The following is a 6,829-nucleotide window of genomic DNA, read 5'->3' as shown; positions in this document are numbered from 1 at the left end:
GGAGGTGCCAGGGAGATACATAGCTCACTGGAGGCCAGATACACACAGACTCTCTGCTTCCTCTTCCTGCTGACAAGACACATGGAGCTACACTAGAGCCCTGGAGCTGGAGGAGCCACGTGGAGACCCACACCAGTGCTGAGATGCTTCCACTGCCACTGGATCCACAAGACTCCTCACCCACTGGCCTGTGATCCCCCCGCATTCGGCATCACTGCAGAGCTGTGCTCTGACAGCGGATTTGCTCCCTACTACATACAATACCAAGCCCTTGCTCTAGAATTCCTCTGGCCTGCACGGATACTCTCCTGTGGCAGCATCTTCTTCTCCCACCCAGTTCTCCAAACTCCTGCCATGAGTCACTGACTCAGAGCCAGCCTATAGGACAGGGTGCGACTGCCCTGTGGGTTTCCTAGATGAACTCTTGACGGGAGTACAAAGCCTTGCCTTTCTCCCTCGGAGCTGGTTGGTGGCTTCAAACTGCTGACCTTGTGGTTAGTAGCCCAACATGTCGTCGCAACACCCCAGTGTTCAATTCCTTGGGGGTGTGTGGGAGTCCAAGGCTTGAGTCCCAGCAAATACACTACGGGTGCAGCCACCACCCCTCTGGGAGTGTGAGTGGATACCATTTCAGTGTAACTTCCAGACTAGGATGGAAGAGAAGAAGGGCCCAGTGATCCACTTGTGAAACCCAGACAACAGGACCCCAGTGGACCGAGGCATCCAGTCCATCCAGACAGGGGGAGGTCCCGAACCAGACCTCTTCCCTTGGGCCGGGGGTCGCCATCAGTCAGGGCTCCTGGCTAGCAGCGCAGAACAAGAAGGGTGACAAAGACCAAAGACCAAGAGATGGGCAGAGCTGTCTGCAGTAGACTGGACACGGAGGCCCGAGGGAAGGAACAATGTCACTGCTAAGGGGGTCCTGAGTTTTGGTTCAGGGTGATGGAAAAATCTGGAAACATAGCAATGGTTATACAACAGATGCATATAATTACTGATACTGAATCATGCGTGTAAAACATATTGAGGGGGCAAATGTTTGCCTATGCATGTTTTACCACCGTAACAGAGAATCACCTAGAATTTAGATGCTGAAGTGAATGGTGTTAGGGACATAGCTTTACGGCCTGTGGAAACACTGCAGCTTCGGACATTCCAAAGGATGACCTTGACCAGGGACATGGCAGCACCCCGAGAGGCCATCTCTGAGGAGCATAAGGCCCAGGGTCAGCTCCATCTCTCGCAGAGTCACGTTAAACACTTGCTTGGAAGCCCAAAATTGACTGCGTTTCTCCTCTCCTCGTTCTTTCAGTATTTGTTCCTTTCTGAAATACATGCAAAGTGCAAACTATAGGGCGGATCACCGAAAGAAAGAGAATCCCACACTCAACGTAGGGTCATTGAGTCGATGCTGACTCACAGCGACCCTATAGGGCAGGGTAGAACTGCCCCTGTAAGTGTCTGAGATGGTCACTCTGTATGCGAAAGAAAGACCCACCCTTCTCCCTGGCACCAGCTGGTGGTCTCGAATTGCTGACAAACACATAACCTCTATGCCAGCAGGGCTCCTAATGTGAACACGGAGTCCTTACAAATCAGTCAGGAGAGGATGGGTGGCACAGCAGGTTTTGAATCTTTCAAACCCATTCAGAGAGGAGCTGTGGCTTGTGTCTCCCTCTCATCTCTCTGCCACCCAGCCATCTAGGCCGATTCCAGTCCTCGGCCTGCCTCTCAATCCAGATAAAGTTGGTGTAGGGCTGAGGTTGAGCGCATGGGAAAACTCATCTGAAAGACTGCGGGGGCAGGTGGGGGACAGGTGGGTGGAGGATGGTGCAGAGGACTTACCTTGGGGACTTGGTGAGTTTCATGCTGAGTATGTAAGTATCCAGTTAATTACTTTATACCCAGTTAGACTTCTTGCTGGAACCCAGATGAACATTGCAAGTCCGTCCGATGTCATTCACAGCATGAAGAAGAAGAGGATGAAGGAGAAAATCATGTCATATTCTCAATGGATCCATAAAGTGTGTTTGATAAAATTGAGTGTGTTTTGTTTTTTTAAAGCAAGCAAAACTTGGACTGGATAGGAAAATCCTCCATCTGATAAACCTACAGGAAACATAGTGAAGAAACATTGAAAACTTGCCTTTGATATCAGGAACACAGCAAAGACTTAGCATTGTACTTGAGAGCCTAATCCGTGCAATAAAGTGATAATAAAGTGCATTAAAGGTGTAAGGATTTTTAGCAATCCCCTGCCATCAAGTCAGCTCCAATTCATAGTGACCTTGTGGGACAGGAGAGCTGCCCAGTAGGGTTTCTGAGGTTGTAAACCTGGGAACATTCCAAGGAGATGGTATCTTATCAGCATGTGTTAGTCCGGGTGGACTAGAGAAACAAATTCATAGACACTCATATGTGTGTAAGAAAGAGCTTTATACAAAAGAGCAATTGTATATTAAGAAAGCATCTCAGCCCAGTCCAGTTCAAGTCCATAAGTCCAATGTTAGCCCATATGTCTGATACCAATCTATAAATTCCTCTTCAGACTCACCCAACATATGCAATGATGCCGAATGCGGGAAGATCACAGGCCAGTGGGTGGAAAATCTTGTGGATCCAGTGGCAGTGGAAGCATCTCAGCACTGGTGTGGGTCTCCACGTGGCTCCTCCAGCTCCAGGGCTCTAGTGTAGCTCCATGTGTCTTGTCAGCAGGAAGAGGAAGCAGAGAATCTGTGTGTATCTGGCGTCCAGTGAGCTATGTATCTCCCTGCACCTCCAAATGAGATCAACAAATTGCTTTGATTGACAGGCTATAGACTCCACCCTTTCGCAAGTTGACACCAGGTTATGTATCTACCACACAGCACTTAGACACCTAGGTGTTGGAAGAGCAGAAAAGACAAGCACTGGGTGGAGCCACTGCCCAGAGATGAGCGACTATTGGATCCACTGCTGCCCATTGTGTTGAAGGGACGATGTAAGTCGTTGGGCTGGCAGAACCCAGAGGCCAGGTTGCCCCTTGGGAGTTAGGCCCATGACAGGGACTGCCTGGAAGCAACCTGGACCTTGGGGGATGGCGGCAGAGAAGTTTGCACTGGGAGCTGGGGCCCTGATAAAGGTACATTTGCTGCTGGAGACAGTAAGTGGACAGGAGAAGACACCTGCTCTCTCTCCTCCTGCACGCCTATGCATGCTGCTGCCCAGTGGACTGGGTCCCTCAAAATAAGTACCCCAGTGCTGGCCTCCGTCCCTATGGATGTGACTATTGGGAAACAAATATATATGCTGGGGGAGGGTGGGTCCCCGAATCTAGTCCTTCTGAGTTAGAAAAAGGGCAACGTAGAGACACACCCAAGGGCTCCAGGAAGAAGGAGGGCAGGAGCAGGCTCAGCAGGAATGCCAGCTGCTGGAGGCTGATGTGAGAATCACAGAGTCGCCCTCCACTGCGGTGAGAGATGGGTCCCTGCGCTTTACGCCGATCACTGGTGGCCTTGTCACCCAGCTGTGTTGGGCGAGGAAGGCATTTCCACTCCGTCTCACCCAGGCTGCCCATGGGCTGAATTGCCGGGAGGGTGCGAGGTGTCTACGAAGCCTGGTCCCCTGGCCCTGGCCCTGGGATTCCACAGGCAGTGCCCACCTGCTCATCCCTCTCTTTGTCAGATGAATCACCCCCCACCACCACCTTCCTCAGAAAGAGGGTCACATGCATCCCAAGAGACAGGGAAGGAGCCGCCCTGGTAAAGCACAGACTGCCGCACTCAGCTCATGGTTCAAGAGCTGCTTAAAGGGCCTGTGTCCTTGCAGAAATGCACAGAATAGGCACGCTGCACGGACAGAAGGGTGGACAGGGCCCCTTCTCCTCGAGCTCCTCCCACTGTGGGGGAAGCTGTCTGCAGTAAGCAGCAGCCCCTTGAGTTCCTTAAGGGATGGCCTTCAGGCAGTATGGTCAAGCGTGGTGGGGAAGGGTGCCCAGTGGGCACAGGTAGGTGTGCCAGGGCCCCTGAAGGGCCTGGATGGGCTTGTGATGCCTTGGGCCCCACATGGCCACCCTCCTCCTCCTGAGTTTCTTAGGGTATCGAGTTGTCCATCTGCCCCATCTTTGTCCACAAACCCTACTCCTAGCCCCAGGGGTGGGGCACCAAAGTGCGGCCTGAAACACTGACTGCTGACTGGTCCACTCGGACTTTGTGCTTCTCCACGGGGCTAAGGCTTCTCGCAGAACCTTTCTCTCCAGCAGCTCAGGCCTCACAGCCACGTTCTGGGGACAGGGGCCCCTGCCGTGGTCACCCAAGTGGGGGCAGGGAAGGGAGGAAGGGGCCTGGACTTGGGGGCCAGGGTCACCCGGCCCTGCCCCAAGGGCCTGTCAACCTCCTCAGCTGGATTTCGCCTGGAGACCTCTCCGAAGGAGCAGGATGCCGAAGCAGAGTAGCCAGTGCTTGGTCTGAACTCAAAACGACAGGTGGTCCCTTGCTGCCCAGGGCTTTTGCCTGTACTGTGCCCTCCCTGGGTCACTCTGCTTCCTGGCTGTCTGGGCTCTCACTGGGCCCTGGCCTTCCCAGATAATCTACCGAGTTGCCGCATGGCTCCAGTTCCCTGCTGGTGTGGACCGTGCATGCTCTGACTGCAGGCAGATTTGTATGTGAGTCCTCCCTGCTCCACTAGGAGCCCTGGTGGTGTGGTGGTGATGCGTTGGGCTGCTAATTGCATGGTCAGCAGTTCAAAACCACCAGCTGCTCCGTGGGAGAAAGACAGGGTTTTCTATCCCCATAAAGAGCTGCGTACGTCTCGGAAACCCACAGGAGCCGTTCTATCCTGTCCTATAAGGTTGCTGTGAGTCGGCATCAATTTGATGGCGGTGAGTTTGGTTTGGGTGCTGTCCCACTGCCTGAAGCCTGCAGCTCAGGGTGGCTTGTCCTCAGGGTGTCTCAGCCCTTGCAAAGCCTCTGGACACAGCAGACACGCAGTCCCAGTAGCCAGAGCAAGGGATTCAGGAGGTGCATGAAAATGCAAGGGCATTTGGGATGAACTGGGGACCGTGAGCCTCCCAAACAATCCCCGCACAGGCTCAGCTGGGTCAGGAAGCCCTGTCAATTTGTCTCTGATGGCCGGCTCTCTCCCCCACGGCAGGCACGGGCCCCGCTCTGTGTGATAGGCCTCGTCTCAGGGCTCTGCCATCCATCAAGCCCCCAGCCCTCCTGAGCTTGGCTGCCCGGGGCCAGCGGATCTAATGCATACCTTGGGAACTTGGTGATAAGACTCGATGTGGGTCATGTTCACCTCCTCGCTCTCCTGAGATCCAGCGCAGTCTGGACATTGGAAGTCTCTCGGCTAGTTTTCCAATCGGCCCTCCCCTGGGAGTCTGGGCGGCATGGTGGTTGTGGGGAGGGGAGGGGGAGGGGGCCAGTTTCCATTTTTAGGTTTCATTCTCGCTTGGAATGTGAATGCCTGTAGCCTGGTCGCCCTGCATGCCTCCTTCAGCTAAGGGCGGAGGAGGGAGCACCCCCACTGGCAGCTCCCTTACAAGCACTTTGATCAAAGGTTTCTCCCTATTCCGGGACCTGTACGTGGAGAACAGGGTCCCTGGAGGGGCCCGTGGCTGGGCACTCCGCAATTAACAGAAAGGTTGGCAGTTCCAGGTGACCCAAAGGTGCCTTGAAAGAAGGGCCTGGTGACGTGCTTCCAAAAGATCCCAGGCTTGAGGACCCCGGGGGACCCAAGCCTACTCCGCATGCATGGGGTTTCAGGAGCGTGGCTCCACTCGAAGGCACTGCTGTGCCCACCCCGAGGCTTCCTGCCACAACAGAGCTCGAGATGCTGACTTGGATGGGGACGTCACAAACATACTGCGTTAGGCTGGGTGGTGTTGAGAGGAACAAGCCGGTGACTCTCGCCTATGTACAAGAAAGAACTTTATATCCAGAAGCAACTGGACATCAAGAAGGGGCCCCACCCAGTCCAACTTCAAGTCCATAGGTCTGATGCTAACCAGGGTCCTCTTCAGACGCACGCACGTAGTTGCAGGCTGGTGATGTCAAAAGGTGAAGCCGGATGCAGGGAGAGCCCAGGCCAGTGGGGGCAGTGTCATGTGGGTTCAAGGTCAGTGGACACAAGGCAGGGCATGGACAGCTCTCAGGGGCGGGCCCACATGGGGCCACCAGAGGCAGACACAAGAGTCCCAGGAAGGAAAAAGAGGAAAGGCAAGAGAGAGAGGACTTTCTCAATCTCTCCCTTATAAAAAGGCCACACCCTCCAAGGAGGCGTCACCAGCCTGCAACCTGACAGGTGAGACGCCACCCCGACACTGTCATACGAATCCACGTTGACAGAAAATCTCCCTGCCACACGCACCCAACTCAAACTCACCGCCATCCGGTCTGGTCCATGCTGACCCGCCATCGGGTCTGGTCCATGCTGACCCGCCATCCGGTCTGGTCCATGCTGCCCCAGATGGGTGCGGTCAACTGTGAATTTCAGACCAGCAACGCAATGTGTTGAGGGTGACTTTGTCGGACGATGTTTGGCAAATGGTGGTGGTTGGGCTGCGATCCACAAGGTCTGCGGTTCGAAGCCACCAGCTGCTCGGCAGGAGAAAGACAGGGTTTTCTTCTCCTGTAAAGAGCCATAGTCTCAGAAACGCCCAGGAGCAGTTCTCCCTGGCCCTCTGGGGTCACTATGAATTGGTATGGGCTTGACGGCAGTGAGTTTTGAGTGAGTGAGAGATGTGTGTGTGTGTGTGTGTGTGTGTGTGTGTGTGTGTGTGTACACACATGTATAGTTGATCTATAGATGAAGACAGCGCCGAGAACTACACATATGTACACCAAAC

Source organism: Echinops telfairi, unplaced genomic scaffold (genome assembly GCF_000313985.2).
Source record: "Echinops telfairi isolate 266 unplaced genomic scaffold, ASM31398v2 ScPeMD7_7457;HRSCAF=8495, whole genome shotgun sequence".
Classification (NCBI taxonomy): Eukaryota; Metazoa; Chordata; class Mammalia; order Afrosoricida; family Tenrecidae; genus Echinops; species Echinops telfairi.
The sequence above is the reverse complement of the archived record's forward strand: the minus strand, read 5'-3'. Positions refer to the sequence as shown.